Below are 15,942 nucleotides of genomic sequence, written 5' to 3'. Positions count from 1 at the left end.
AGGTGAAAGGAGAGGTCAGCCCTCACCCCATGGGATTGCCCTTAACTAGGAGTGTTGCATCTTTTTCCTTTATTTCTTTTTATTATTCTTTCCCTCCATCGAGCAGCTCTGTTCCACAACGACCATCAGACATCCTGAACTCATGCATCTCCAAGGAACTCTGAGCATCATGGCCAGCCCTATACTGAAGACATGGGACATCCTAATCCCTCTACTCGAGCAGAAGCAGCACCTGGGCTGCGAGAGCTGGCTACTGCAGCTCCTCTTTAAGGCACTATTTCTCTCCTTGATTTTCACCTCATGACACTGCTCACAATTTATCATTATTTACCAGGGCTGGAGTCTCTGGTGATGACACAAATGGGGGTTTTTCACCAACTTCCCAGGGCAGCCACAACTGGTTGGCCATTAAGGGATCTGTGCACAAGTCGGTCCTGGAGCCAGCCCAACTTTCTCTTCCAATTTCCCCTCCTATTCTTCACCCTCGCTCTCTGTTTTCCCCTTGGGACACCTATTGCGGTGTATTGTTTCTTTTTCTTTTTTCTTTTTTTTTTTTTTTCCCTTTATTTTTGTTACTGTATATAGCAGAGTTTGATCTGGCAACCAGCCAGGGGACCAGCAATTGCTTTGTCCTTTGGTGCGCTGGGTTATTTCGACTCCAAGTTTTTCTATTGAGAAACCGATTAAGACAAAGAAAGAAAAGCCACATCTTTAAGTGGAAGCGAACCTTTAGGTTATCTCGGAGGCAATCTCCTTAGCTCTTTTCTTTCTAGCTCTTCACCTTGATATTTTTTTTTTAGTTGTTAGCTCTTTCATTTCCTTCACAGGTGCTTGAGGCATTTAAAGGATGCTTCTCCCTTTCCCAGGCAGATGCCACTTTGAACTCACCAAATCGTACCCCTAAAAGCAGAGGCAGAGCTACAAAGGTTATGGTGTTGTAGTCATGCTGGCTTGCTGACAAAGGGAGGAGGTACTGCTCAGAAAATGCCAGCAAATGGCAAGGAAGAATGGGACTTTCCTCCAAAATTTAGCAAGAAACTGGGAGCAGCTGACTTGGATGTGGGCCACATTGGTGGGCACTGGTGGGCCAGCCCTCACGTGAGTCAGCTTGGGGAGGTGGGTGAATAAAAGGGACTGTTCAAACCCCGAGTCTCTCATTGCCTATTGGTAATAGAGCCTTCAACTCCACCAACACCCCATGGGAGAGCGATACAGCAGGATGGAGTCATTCCATTCTTGGGGTGTGTTAGGGCAACATCTCATTTCCAATGATGGAAAAAGCTACTGGAGAAGCTGTTACTCTGGTTTTGATTTGGGCTAATAGAGAAGAACTGCTTGGAAAAAAAAAAAAAAAGTGGGAGGTAATTTCAGGAAATAAATCACAAAATAATGGAGTACACAGTGCCAAGAGAAAGGGAGCGAGAACAGCAGAATGAGGATAATAGTCTGCAAAAAAACCTCAGGGAACTGGTAGGTGACATCTCTAGGGAAGATAATCTGAGGGATAAAGAGAGCAGGGAAGCTGGCAATTACCTAAAGCGACTGCATTAGGGGCACCAAAACAAGCCATCTCCATGTGGAGGCACAAGAGGAGGGTGGCTCAGAGACCTGGAGGACATGGGGCCCTAAAGGAGTTGCAGAGAAAGGGAAATGGAAATGGGGACCCAGCGATGAGGAGAGCAGGTGCAGCAATACAAGCAGAGCATGCTCCAATAGGCCTTTGGTATAACGGCTGGGGAAAACTGTTCTGTAAGTTCATGGCAAGGAGGATGAGAGCCAAGGAGAGCCCGAGCTCTTTGCCTCTTGAATGGAGGAAGAGAGCCAAGAGTCGCAGTGCAGGAATCCAGTGTGGGCTGAGCTTCAGCCCTCCCTCCCTTCCAGCTCATTAGGACAGGATAATCACACCAGGCTCCAATCCAGCCCGGAGGAGAACATCCTCCAGAGCATTTAGAGTCAAGTGTGCTCATGTCAGCAGGGCATGCCCCGAGCTGCCTTCACTGAGCTAACCCAACCTCTGGGGCATGCAGGGTTTCTCCAAGTCCTGCAGGAGCACAGTGGCCTAGGAGCAACGTGGTGGGGCTGCGCAAGGAAATCACTTGCAGGAACTCAAAAATGGCCATTAGTGGGACTGAAGGTAGGGCTTGGGACCTTGTGCTGAGCTTCAGGAGGAGGTGAGTGAATCAGATGCTCTGCCTCATCCCCTGCGGTTGTGCCAGCATCGCTGCAAGCCGATGAGCTCACTGGTGTGTCTGTCCCAGCCAGTCACTGCCACACAGTGCAGCCCACAGGGACCATCCCTGCCCTACAGCCGTGCTGCAGCCACCAGCTCGTCCCAGTCACCGTCATCTCCGCTGCCGGCACTCCTCATCTTCATCCACACCATGGGCTGCCCCCCCTCCCTGTCTCTTGGGTTCAGAGACCAGAAGAAAACCTCAGGGTTTGCTCAGGGCTTGTTTTCCATCTCCTCTGCCCTGTTCCTCATGCCACAGCACAGCATCCCCGCTGCCCATCACCTCTGCTCTGCGTCCCCGGGGACCACAGTTCTGCCATGCTCTTTGCACGTCTGCGTTTGTCTTAGTGGTTGACCCCTTCAGTTGATATTAGCCTCCCGGTCACCTCCACCACTGCCTGTCACAGCCAATTAGAAATATAGTCCTCTCTGCATCATGGTCCTCGTTAAACCAACCATCCCTTCTACCTGCTGCAGTCGTCACCTCATTATAACTCCATTACCTTTAACAACAACTCCATTACCATCCATTATCTTTCTTATCATCTCCTTTACAAGGCTGTTATCTGCACCTCCTCCTCTCCAGCTATCCCCTCCTCAATTACAGTACCATTATCTTTATTACCACCCCATTAGAGTCATAATTATTCCCATTACAATTCCAAGCTCTGCGCCTCCATCCAGACACCCCGTTGTCTCCAGCAGCCCCATTACCACCACCAGCACTGCTCCTCGTTGCCTCCGTTGGATAGCACTGTAACCACCTCCCTCCCTGCATTCCTAATCACCCCCAGGCCGTCTTTTAATTATTTTTCATTACAGTTTTATTGTGTTTTGCTGTTATTACTTCCTCTACCAGTCATTCTGCTGGAGTGCTGTGATTGGAATTGGTACCTGGGTGGGAGCTGGTGCTCAGGTCCATGGTGTTATGGCACTACACTGACGTGCACTGGCCCTGAGTGGGTATCTTCACCCCATTCCTCCATCATAATTCCAGCATTTCCAGCTCTGCTGCAGCCTAATTACTGGCATTTACCTTCCACCAGCCTCCTGTTCATCCCCATCACAGCTCCCTGATGGGCACAGCCCCTGCTCCAGCCACCAGAGCCCCTCTCCTCCTGCCCAGGCAGAGCAGCATCCCCAGCCCTCTCTGTTTTCCCATACCTACAGCTGGCAACGGCTCCAAGCAGAGTTTAATCTCTTCATTAACCCCATTACTGTAGGGGAAGAAGTGCTTCATTTGCAGAGGTACCAACTTTCCCAAACTCCCAACATTCCCAAATTCCCATGGCACAGCCCTGAGCACTGCATCCCATTCGTGCTCCTCTCCATGTGGCTGCTGTGCTTTGTGCACCACCAAAACCACTTGCCTGTGACCACAGCACCAACACCTTCCCCAAACCATCCCATTCACTCAGGAATGATGTTGGAATGCTCTTCCATCAGCACTGGTAAGAGGGAGAGTTTCTTGCTCAGCATCAGCACCACACCTGTGGTTTTTGGAGTCTGGCAGTGCTGTATCTCTCTAAATCTCATGGGAATGGTTCAGAGTAGAGCAGAGTTTCTTAAGAAGCCTGTGTGGCTTATCCAGAGTAATCAGAGCATTGTAACACAGGTCTTACTGCCTCATCACAGCCCTTATTCCGTGTGCGGGAGCTGCTAAAGCTAAAGCTGCGAGCTCCTAAACCTGACACTGGGGAAGGTGCTAGGATGTAGGATGGGCTTCTCCATCCCCGGGGCATCACCTGGCGAGATGGGTTGGTGGGAGGAATAGGGGGAGCTGTGCATGGGAAGGGCACCATTCTGAGAGTGCTGAGCCGGAGTGCTTTGCTCCGCCTGTGGGCATCTCAGCAAAGGAGGATGAGAAATCAGAGCAGTTACAGAGTGTCACCAAATCATCAGAGGATGGGGAGACCGCCTCGCTGGAGAGATGCAGAGAGCTGAGCCCGCTCAGTCCATCAGGAAGATGGAGAGGTGGCTTCATTTGTTCCTATAAGATCTGTCAAGGCAGAGAAACACTTAAAGAAGGTACTAAAGAGCTCCTGAGCGTTGAGAGCAGAGCGAGGTGGCAGGGAGCGAAGGCAGCAGGGCTGGGGGATGGATGCGAGGATGCCCGCTCTGTGTGCGGGCAGCGCTCAGTGGGGCGGTGGACCCACCCCGCTGGGATCGTGGGCCGGCGGGTAATTAACGCTGCGGTGTGAGCCGCGATTTCGATCAGGTTGGAATGCCCCGGGGTTATTTCCCACGATCAATGCGCGTCATAAATAATTCATCCTGCGGTGGGGCGGAGGGGGGGGGGTTATAGGAGGGAGTGCTGCCTTTCGTTATCTGATGCAGAGCTCTGTGTGGTTCGGCGGCGCTGGGAGGGAGCGCGGCTCAGAGAGAAGGGTGAAAAAGGGGAATAAACACATGGTTTGGCTAATTCCAGCTCTGCCAAAGCAGGCCGAAGGGAGATGACGCAGCTACTATTTCTGGATTCTGATAGGGTGGATATAATAGAGGGTGGAAGGGGATTTGGGAGTTAGAGGGAAGGATTTGGATGGATGGGGCAGCACCAGGTTCCCTGGCTTTCAGCTTCCATCTGGAGCCATAGGTTGCCTCTCGCCAAGCATCAGCCAGGCTTGCCCAAGAGATCTGCCTGGCTGCCACCACGGTCAGGTGATCCTTTGCCAGGTGACTCTTCAGCCAGTCCAGTTCATAACTCGGGGTCTTAGCCCACATGGCCCCATTTTCCATCTCCGGCTCTGAGTTTGCTGCCAACCCATCATCAACCCTCCAATTGCTCTGGGGGCAAAAACTGGGACCTGGCACATCTTTGGTGCAATCATGGTTGCCAAGAGAGTGGTGAGGTGCTGGAACGGCTGCCCAGAGAGGCTGTGGATGCCCCATCCTCGGGGGTGTTCAAGGCCAGGTTGGATGGGGCCCCGGGCAGCCTGGGCTGGTATTAAATGTGGAGGTTGGCAGCCCTGCATGTGGCAGGGGAGTTGGAGATTAATGATCCTTGAGGTCCCTTCCAACCCAAACCATTCTGTGATTCTATGATTCTGTGATTCTGTGATTTTATGGTGCCTTTCTCTGCCATTTCCAAAAATGAGAGATCTAGAGCTGGCCTGGTGGGGACAGGGCTTTCCAGTCCCCTGGGCTGCAGCCCAGATGGTCTGTGCAGATTACTGCAGCCTCCAGGGCCACCAATCCCAGGCAGTTTGGCAGGGCTGAATTCCCTCCAAATGACAAAAATAAATAAAATCTCTCTGCATTAAATGCCGGGAAGACCATGAAAGAGCTGTGTACACAATGAAAACAAATACATGGTTAAATAACCTCTCCAACAGTATTTCTCTAAAATGCCTCTCTAAATAACGCAAAGTGAAAGGCTTGCTCAGCAGTGATTAACTTCAGTTCAGGAAGATGGTCTGTATCAAATCGTTACCATCAGCTGATTAAAAATGAATTAAACCTAACGGAAAACAATTCCCAAAACATCATCTCGCCTTTCAAATGCAATTCCCAAATACAAATTATAGCAGACACTGCGGAAGGAGGTACCTGGAGAGCCCAGGGATGAAGCTGCTGATGGGACCAAGGATAGGAGCTGTGGGGGCAAAGGAGATGCTGATAAGGGTGAAGAAAAATAACTCAACCTGTAGACAGCTCTGCCTTGAGGGGACATTTATTTCCAAGCTGTTGGTTTTGAAAAATAAAATAAATGAAACAAGGGGGAAGGACCACAGCTAATTTAGCATCATTTGTCTGCTTGGCATCTGGTAAAGGTCTGAAGGATCAGGAAGGACAAGCAGGTGGGAGAGACCCACGCTTCTGCCAGGCTTTGGCATGGGTTCTAACTCCTGCCAATCAAGCGTAGCCAGCTTTTAATTGCCACACTCCATGTGAGTCCACTAAATGGCAACGCTTCAAATATCACTTCTCATGGCAGATTTTCTTTTTAAGTAGTTCCAGTTTTCTTAATTTTTTTCATCAGCAATTTCATGCTGGTTGTCGGGTCTCATCGTTGCTCCCCTTTTTTGGAGTGATCAAGAGGCATCCCTCCTGGGGGTTGTGCCAGGGGAGGTTTGGGTTGGACAGCAGAAAGAATTTCTTCATGGGGAGGGTGGCCAAGCATTGGAACGGATGGTGGAGTCCCCACCCCTGGATGGGGACATGGGTTAGGGTGGTGGGACTTGGTACATCAGGCTGCTGGTTGGACCTGGTGATCCTGAAGGTCTTTTCCATTACATAAGATAGAGCAAGAAAGGAAGAACACCCCCAGATTTTTGGAGGAGATGCATCCTCCACCAATACTGTGCCAGTGACCCAGCTGTGATGAACCCACAGGTCTCCCATGTGAGCTCAGTGGAGGGTATAGGTCTTGAGGTAGGGCTGGGAGCCTGCTGGCAGAATTTCTGCTTCTTGGACACTGATCTGCACTGTTACAAAGCAGGGCCTCATTACCAAATCTAATTACAAAGGGGAGTAAATTACCTGGATTTTTTTTTCTTTTTTTTTTGTGTGTGTGTGTGCTTTTGGAGAGTGCTTTTGGAGATATCATAAAAAAGGATAATTGACAATCGAAGGGAGTCCGTCATTCTGACACATTAATAACAGCCTATTTTAAGCCACCAAGAACACGACTCAGCAGGTTGGGAAGTTGTAAAACCATCGCACAGTGCTCTGCCTCTCTCCCTGTTTGTGCCCCCTGAAAGCAGCAGAAAACCCAAATAGTAGTGCTAAGAGCAGCACATATGTATGCATACATATGCACACCCAGTTCTTACATATCTATAGTCTGGCACAGGGTTTGGGGTATGCCAACGGTGGCTTTCTCCTGTGTCATCCCACGGCATATCCCTGCTGGGTAGCACTGCTCTTGCCCTACAGAAGCATTCCTGCTAAGGGTCTCACTGCATCCTCTGCTTCTCTTCCTACCAGCAGAGGAAGTCTATGCCCAGTCCCCCATGTCTGGGGACAACAGGGACCCTATCCCCCAGCTCCTGGTAATGCTCTCATCCTCACTGCCAATTTTCCCATCATCACTTCCATGCTCTGTTTATCCTGCACTCTTTATTCCCCACCTATCCTCCCTCACCAGTCCCTTGCGCTCTGAGTTGGAGCACTGCCTATTTATACTCTTAACCTTTGTCTCTCTTTCCTTTGCCTCTTCGATCTGCCCATCAAACTTGTCTGCAGCCTCCACCACACCCAGCCCCACGTCACCACCACCACACCTCCATCAGAGCTGTGACCATTTCCCCATGCAGCAGAGCGTGGTGGGAGATGAAGGCACAGGACCTCAGCATCCCGTAGGGGATGGGCTGGGACACCCTGTGTTCCCCAGTTTCCTTCATCCCTGTGCACCAGCACGCTCAGAACTTTGGCTGTGGCATTTCTGGGCGCTTGCCCTGGGGCCTGGAGCCCTTCCAGCCACATAAAGTGGGCACAGCCAAAAAAACCATGCATGTGCACTGATCAAACCCCAAGCACAGGCTGCTCAGCAAAGTCTGGGCACCCATTTTTCCCAGGGCTCCTCCATGTCCTGTCCCATGAAAAGGTCTTTTTTGGTAGAGCATTCCCAACAAACAAGAGGTGCCTGCAATGGAGACATGGTGCCAGGGAGGATAACAACAGTGAGTACAGATCCCACAGTGCTCCCACTCCTCATGTTTGGGACAGGAGCTGAGAAAAGCAGCTGCAGAAGTGATGGGAGGGGAGAAAGCAAAGCAGAGCTTCCCCAGAGCCTCACCAGGTGCATGGTAAGGATGGGGAGAGAAAGCATCACTATGGACGGGCTGCCTGCAGCAGGAATTCACTTACAGCCACAGGTAGTTAATGGCTCGATTTGTACCGCAAAGCCCTGGAGGTGTATCTCTTTTCATTCCCCGGGTGTCCTGTTTAACAGCCTCGTGAATTATTAATCCTGCTGTTCAGTGCTCCTCACTCCCGTGCTGGGGCGTTCCCCAGCTTCACGGGGGGTTAAAATAAATAGCATGGTGGTCCTGGATGCACGTTGGGGTGTTATGAGCATCACCATCACTCCTGTGTTGGTGCTGGTGAGCATGCACATCCCAACCCGGCCATCCCATGCATCTCTCTGCCCACAGCAGCGGTGACATCTCTCCTGAAATCTGTTCTGAAATCTGTCTGTCTGATCAGGCAGCCCAGACCGCCTTATGGGACCTTTCTCTAAGCAGCCTTGTTATAAAGTCACTGGTGTCAACCTGGGGTGCAGAGCGGCACCATGTCCAAGAAAGCACAGTGGGATTAAAGCCTCTAATCGAGGCCTCTTTAATTTGGTGATCTCATGGGACGAGTCACAAGAAGACAGAGGAGAAATAAAGGGGAGAGAAGTTTGGCAGAGAGATCTGCTGCACCATGAGAAGATGGCCCCCTTATCAGGGACCACAAAATGAGGGGCAGGGACAGCATCAGCTGTATGGGTACCACTGGGGCCAGGTAGAGCATCATCGCATCACCACCCATTTCCATGGAAACCTGCCCTGCCTGGTGCTAGTTTAAGGGAACGGCTGCCTTCCCATCACCTTCCTCCTCCCTGCACTTCCACTGCACTTCCCTTCCCCACACGGCTCTCCCCTCCATTCCCTCTCCTTATCTCAGCCCCTCTCATCTCCCAGCCTTTGTGCCACTGTCTGTCTCTGCTCCAAACCCTCCTTATCTCCACCTCTCCCTGCTCCAGCTCTGTTTACATCACTAAAACACTTGTCCAGGTCAAACACGTTTTCCTGATAAACACATTTCCATTGATTTCTGGGAAGAAAATCCTCCAGAGCAGCAGATTCTGCACTCTGGGGATCGATAACGAAATCCCCTTTACCCCAGCCCTCTCCGTCCCACAGCCTGTGGATGTGGGACCTGCAGGGCGATCTGGAGGGAACCAAAAGGAGAGGGTGGTGGGGACCTACCTGTTGGTGGGGTCACTCCAGCCACCACTGAGCGGAGGTGACAGATGTCCCCCACTTGAGCCCTGGGGTGTGCGAGCAGCCCTTGGTGTGGTCAACTAATGCACTTGTGAGGGGGAAGCTCATGCATTTCCACAGCGAGTGGTTTAGCTGTAAATCCGCAATCGATAAGGAGAAATTTAACAGGATTAAGCCTTCTGCTTCTGCTGCAGAGGAGACGTTCCCCACCAGGGTTCCCTCTCCCAAGCCACTGCCGTGGGATGAGATGCGTCCATAGGCACCACAGGGACAACTGCCTCCTCCTCAGGGCTGCAGGGAAATGTTGGAGCAAAACCACCCAGGTGTAATGCAGAGATGGAGCTCTACCCAAGGGCAAACCCACCCCATGGGTATCCATGGGACTGGGGGGGGCTCCTCTCCATGCCCCCCACCCGGCTGCATGCCCATGGTGCTGCCCAACCACTGCCCTGCTGGGATGGCTTTTTTAATTGGATTGTGACAAACATTTAATGCCTAATAGAGCTCACACTGGCACAGTTAATTAAGGATGTGACTAATCCAATTCACTCGTGGGAGCGCGGGAGGAGACGAGCAAGAGTGAGCACATGCATGGGGGGCAGTGGAGGGGAGGGGTCCGGATGGGGAATGATCAGCTCAGCCACTACTGCCGTTCCTTTTTCTCTTTACAGATGATGAAGAGGGGCTTTTTTCCCCCCCTGTTTTTAGTTTCCCCCTTCCTCTTGAGTGGAAGCCGAACACCGTGGGCTCCGCATGAGCATCCTTGCTGTGGGTGGGATGCGGAGACCCCAGAGCATCCCCGCAGCCAGGCACGTAGTGCTGGCCCAGCCAGCTGTGCCAACATCTGTATGCCGCTCACTCCTTGTCCCCCCCGGAGTTTATAAATAAAACAAACGGAGTTATTTTGGCCCCGTGGACAGGGCTGTCTCCCGCAGCACAGAGCTGCTCTTTCTCCAGCCCAAGTTCATTGTTATTCCCCAGCTGAGAACAGGACATGGATTGAGTGAGGTCCCCATCTGCAGCGGGCAGCCGGAGAGAGACTCTCTTCATATTAGTGCCTAATGCAATAAATAGAGCTTTTCAATGAAGTTGGGATGGAAACAAAAGCCCAGAGTGGGGAAGAGAGCACGGCAGGGCTGGGGAGGGAGAGGGATGGGGCTGGAGAGGGAAGATGGAGATGGACGGAGGATAGAGGATGGAAATGGAGGTGGAGATGGACTGAGGATAGAGGATGGAGGGGGAGATAGAGGGTGAAGGTTGGAGATGGAAGATGGAGAGGGAAAATGGAGGATGGAGGGGAACAGAGCTGTGAAGCTCTGTGATCCAATACTGGGCCACCCTCTGGGTCCAGCTTTTCCATCTGATGGACCAGGAAGGCGATGCATCCCCAGGCATGACGGCCCCGGCAGGACAAATGAAGCAATGCTGATCCTGAACAGAACACTGATAGGCATCTCTCTCTCCAGCAGCCTTGCCTTGAGTATCTTCAAAGCCATCTGTGCCCTCGCATGAAGTTGGGTTCAGAGGCAGCAAGAACTCAAAGCCCTGCAGAAGGCAGCAGTGAGGGAAAGGCAAGGAATAGGGCTGGGTGGTTGTTTGCCAGGATGCAGCAGCAATGCAACATCCTGCATCCTGGGGACCCCTCCAGCACCATCCCACAGTACGACACAATCCTTGCAGGTAGGACACCATGCTTCCATCTCCAGCATCACCCTTCAGCTGGTGCCACCACAGCTGGGTGCCAGGGACACTGGCTGTGCCAGTTGCAGCCAGGAAGCGTGCCATACATTAACCTTTGTTCCCCACCATTAATCTTCATTAACACAATGCTAACACAGGGAAGTAGCACTTCAGCAAAATGACAGGCTCACACCCAATTTACTGTCTCTGAACCCTAGTGGGGCCAGGATGCTGCCACACACAGGTCCCATCCCAGCCTCCATTGTTGCAGGGATGCTGCATCCCCAGGCAGCGCCATAGATGCTGCCCATGGGGGCAGAGCCACCAAAACCACACCAGCCATCCTGGTTTAGCTGCTGGGTGGGGTGCACGTCAGTTACTAATGAGGAATTACACAGAGGGCTCATCCCTTCTGCGGCTGGAAGTCCCCTGAGGCACTCCTGCCCTGTCCCCTTGTAGGAAATAATTACTGGCATTAAAATTATTTACTGAATGAAGCAATTCTTACAGTGCTATCTCAGAACTGTTTGTCTGGTTTGCTCTGCTTCTAGTGCTACATAATAGATTAGCTGGGTAATTACAGCTGAGTTTAAGGCTTGCTCTTTGCAATGGGATTTTCTTGGATACCTTGGGGCGAGGGGGTCCCATTATTGCCAGCTCGAGCAGTTCTTGTGGACACCCCACTGCACCCAAAGGGAAAACAGCCCAATCGATCCCAATCAATCCATGTATAATTAGCAGCCGGGAGCCCTGGCTGACTAACTCGAAGGCAGCCAGCCTCTGTTGCAGGGCTGTGCTTCTGCTCAGGGATGCGCTTCAGCAGTCGAGTTCGTTTTCAGATATTTCTGCTGATGAACATGATTTCAGCAGGAAAAAAAGGAAGAGGTTCACTGTGCAGTGTTTCCAATTTGAAAAGAATGCTTTGGGACTGAAATGGGTTGGAGACAAGGATTGTAAGACCCAGGGCATCCTCGCCCTTCTTACTCGCCCACCCATCCCACTCCATCCATTGCTCAGCTCACTTGGCCCTCCCCGGATGCATTCCATTGACTCAGCAAATGGCCTCCACCAAAGGATGTCTCTTCACGTGAAGGTCCATACATGACACTTTCCAACAGTGGAGGTAATTTTGAGATCTCCTTTGGGGATGAGCAAAGGATCTATGTATGCTTCTAGAGACAGGAGTCTCAGAGAGCACACACAACCTCTGCTGTACTTTTTGCTGAGAATTGTTGGGTCTGGGCCCCTTTATGCCCCCCATCTGCCCACAGAACATGGGGAGTTTGGGAATTCAGGTCCCCTTATAGCAGTAAACCCAGCAGCAACCATCCACGGGAAATCAAAATGACCACTGATCACTGCCAGGCACACACCTGGAGAAAAAGACCAAAACCCAGCTGAAGAGCAAGAATATTTCTATAAACATCCTTTTAGCAAGAGCTGAATATCTCACAGCAGGATCTTGGTTCTGCTCACCACCCAAAGGCAGCAAGCATCACTTGGACCTATCTATAGTGGGAGACACCCAGAGTCAGACCCTCTTGGGATGCTGGAGGGTCTCCAGTGATGGTGACCCATCAGAGCTAGGGTAGCAATGGGACAATTCAAGCAATGGCTCGACCATCTCCTAGTGCAGGGTTGGGTGCCATCCCGGCTGTGTGTCCATCCCCTGTCTGGTTTTGGAAGCAGGGCAGCTTCTGGCACTTCCAACCCCACCATTTTCAGCTCCCCCTGCATTACTAGAGATGAATGTTGACGCTTATGGAAGTGCAAGGCTTTGACATTGACAATGACAAGTAGGAAATTTGGGGGAGGAGGGGGAAGAGAAGGAAAGATCAAAGAATTACCTGGGGCTCATCAGGAAGCGACTGCAAGAGACTGTGAGGGGTAATTATAAAGGTAAAGTGAAGGATTTTGTTCATCACGGTGCTCACCACAACCACCAGGCTCAGTTCTCTATATGACAACTGGGAGTGCTCCCTCCATCCATACCAGGATGGGATTTCTCCAACTACCTCAAGCTTTGGTATTCAGAGAACACCACAATAAATCACTTTGTGCAACTGAGACAAAGCTGCATGTTGAGGTTTAGAGAAATCACCCTCCAGGTCAAGGAGCCAAGGAGCCCCCTGGCACAGACCTGCACAGCCCAGACCCTCGGCAGCGTCTGTCCATGTGCTCCACAGAATCATACAATCATGGAATCCTTTGAGTTGGAAGGGACCTTAAATGTCATCTAGTCCAACTACTCTGCAATGAACAGAGACAAAGATGATAGTGGGGCATGGACACAGACTGTGGGACGATGGCGCTGGCTTTCCTGCTGGTGTTACAGCAGATGCTTTTGGTATGGGTAGCACTGCCAGAACTCCAGCATGGACCCAGTGGGGCTCTGCCGTCAGGATGGGACTCAACATCCGCATCCTTCTGCTTCACTGTGAGGCTGGGAGCTGTGCAGGGAGCCACAGCCTCCTCCCCTGATTTTCCTTCTCTTTTCCTTTTCTCCCGTACGTTATTACACCTTTACATCCCAGCCCACTGCTCTCTGGGCAGAGGGGTTGGAATAGCTCCTAACAGAGCTGGAGGCAACCGACCCTGCATGGCCCCCGTGCCGCTGTGCCACACAGGCAGGGACAGCGAGAGGCAGCATCTAATGACATTGACATTTCATTTCTCATTATAGACACAATTAAAAGCAGAGCGGATTATAAGCTGCCGCCACGCCATGTCACCCTGCTGCCGGCTTTATCCCTTCTGCTTGGGCAGCTCCGTCAATGAATCGACTCCTTCCCCCGCCGCGTTGATGGCTCCTTTCTGTTTGTTTATATAACACGCTCAAACGTCCACTTTGCACCCGCACTCGCTAATGAACATTTGCTCGGCGCTCACCGCATTCACCACGTGCTCCGGGAGCACCCTGGGGTCTGTGGGAGCCCAAGGCCCCTCTGCTCCCCCTGCCCACCCTACGCTGTCATTCCCTGCCTGGTACTCCCCTGCACGAGCTGGGCACGGCCACGCTGGTCCCAGACGGCGCGCAGACCTGGCTAAAGGTGGGATGCTCAGCTGAGCAGCATCCCCCGTTGGGCTCAGCATCCTCCTCCTCCCAGGGCAGATGCTTTCTGCCAGGAGCTCTAACAGGTACCCGTTAACGGAGCGTGCCTAATTAATCCGTGCCTCGGCAGCTCCCACGCATCGCTCTCCCCGCCGGCTCGGCAGCAGTAACCCCGCCAACAGCGCTCGCTCCCCGCTCCGGAGCCGCCGCTCAGCGCGCATCCCGCAGCTCCCAGCCGGCCCCCGGCAGCGCACCCCGCGGGCAGGAGAAGGGCACCGGGTGTTGGGGGAGGGACACGGAGGAAAAAGCCCTCTGGAGCTCGGCGCGGGGTGCCAGCGGGGCTGCTTCCTCTATTTGGTATTCTCCAGCTCCGCGAAGCGCTGGGGCCGTCGTTTTAATCTCAGGGTTTTGCTCGGAGCGCTACAGAAGCCGCTCCAAACCTGCAGATTTGCCTCCAAATCGTGCGTGCCTCCATCTAGCTGCCATCGATGTGTTCCCGAGCGAGCGAGAGGGGAGGCAAAAATCTCCTTCAAACTTTAACCAGAAAGCGGGGATGCGGGCAGCTCGGCGCAGCCTGGGAGGGCTGCGGGGAGGAGGGGGGAGGGCAGCTCGGCGGGGCTGGGTGCGGAGGGCAGCGCTGCGCAGGGGATGCTCCCCGCCCGCCCGGGGACGGCTGCGGCTGGCACGGCCCCTCCGGTACGGGCACGGCACCGCTCGGGGCTGAGCCCGGCGCTGGGGAAAGGGGAAACGGGAGCGAGGTGTGGGAAGGAGCACGAAGGGGAGATGGGGAGAGAGTGTGAGCGAGCCCCCCAGCACCGCCTGCGAGCACGCAGTGAGATGCGTTCCCCTTCCTCTCCCCACATGACGCAGGGGCTAAGAGCCCAATTTCTTTTAGCCTCATATCAGCACCAAAGGGAACTTGCAGAAAGTGCTGGCACCTTCCTCCCGAAAGCGCAGCCCTTCCCCCGCGCAGCCCCGCGGCCGGGCCGCCTCCCCCGCTCCCATCCCCGCTCCCATCCCCGCTCCCAGCCCCGCTCCCAGCCCCGCGCCCGCCCGCGTCGCCCCGCAGCGCGGAGAACCGCAGAGCGCGGAGCTGTCCGCGGTGCTGAACGCACTCACCGGGCCGGCCCGGGCCGGCGCCTCCTGCCTCCAGCCGCCTCCAGCCGCCTCCTGCCGCCTCCTCCTGCCTCCCGCCGCCGTCGAGGTGGAAGTGGGGCGTCCCCGCTCCGGGGGGGGGGTCCCCGGGCTCGGCCTGGCGCCTGCCTGGCGCCGGCAGCCCGCTGCCTACTGTGGCAGAGCGGAGCGACCCCGGCACTGCCTGGCAGCCGCTCCCTCCTCTGCTTAAATTTCAGCGGCTTGTTTTTTTTTTTTTTTTGCCTTTTTTTTTTTTTTTTTTATTTCCTGCTCTCCCCTCTTCTCCCCTCACTCTCCGCTCCGGGCTCTCCCAACACGCAGCCACCTAGTGGGCAGAAGTGGGAGGAAAATCCCGCCCGAACACCCAGGCGGCACCGCTGCGGCTGCACCGCCTCCCCCCGCCGGTCCTGCTGCCAGGCGGCTGCCCTGGGGGAGGCATGGAAGGGGCAACTGGGGAGGGGACCAGAAGGGCGCTGAAGGGGAGGGGGTAAAAAAAAAAAAAAAAAAAAAAAAAAAAAAAAAAAAAAAAAAAGCGAGCGATGCAAAGAATGAGCTGAGTTCTGCAGGGCTGGGAACATGAACCACTGGGGCAAATCAACTCAACAAGGCTTGGGTCCTGCTGTTTCTCCTTAACAGTGGTGGAAACAGCCACTGGTCTGGGGGGGCTTCTTGCCCCGCAGGTCATAGAATCACAGAATAGTTTGAGTTAGAAGGGACCTTAATGATCATCCAGTTCTAGTCCCCCTAGATCCTTCCAACCCAACACTTTCCACTAGACCAGGTTGCCTTGAGCACCTCCAAGGATGGAGCATCCACAGCTTCTCTGGACAACCTGTTCCAGTCCCTCACCACCCACAGAGTAAAGAGATTTTTCCTAATCATAGAATCACAGAAAATCCCAAGTTGGAAGGGATTTT

General features: G+C 53.2%; 1 protein-coding gene across 3 annotated transcripts in view; it reads right to left on the bottom strand.

The window, feature by feature from the left end:
• The window catches only part of TNR (tenascin R), a 51,933-nt gene extending 36,703 nt beyond the window's left edge, over positions 1-15,230 (bottom strand). For all 3 annotated transcript variants that reach the window (XM_015290244.4, NM_205276.4, XM_015290245.4), the window contains exon 1: positions 15,011-15,230. The gene's annotated coding sequence lies outside the window, so the exon portion shown is untranslated. The remainder of the gene's footprint in view (positions 1-15,010) is intronic.
• Between the last annotated feature and the right edge of the window lie 712 nt (positions 15,231-15,942).

This window comes from Gallus gallus, chromosome 8, assembly GCF_016699485.2.
Source record: "Gallus gallus isolate bGalGal1 chromosome 8, bGalGal1.mat.broiler.GRCg7b, whole genome shotgun sequence".
Taxonomy (NCBI): domain Eukaryota; kingdom Metazoa; phylum Chordata; class Aves; order Galliformes; family Phasianidae; genus Gallus; species Gallus gallus.
The sequence above is the reverse complement of the archived record's forward strand: the minus strand, read 5'-3'. Positions and strand labels throughout refer to the sequence as shown.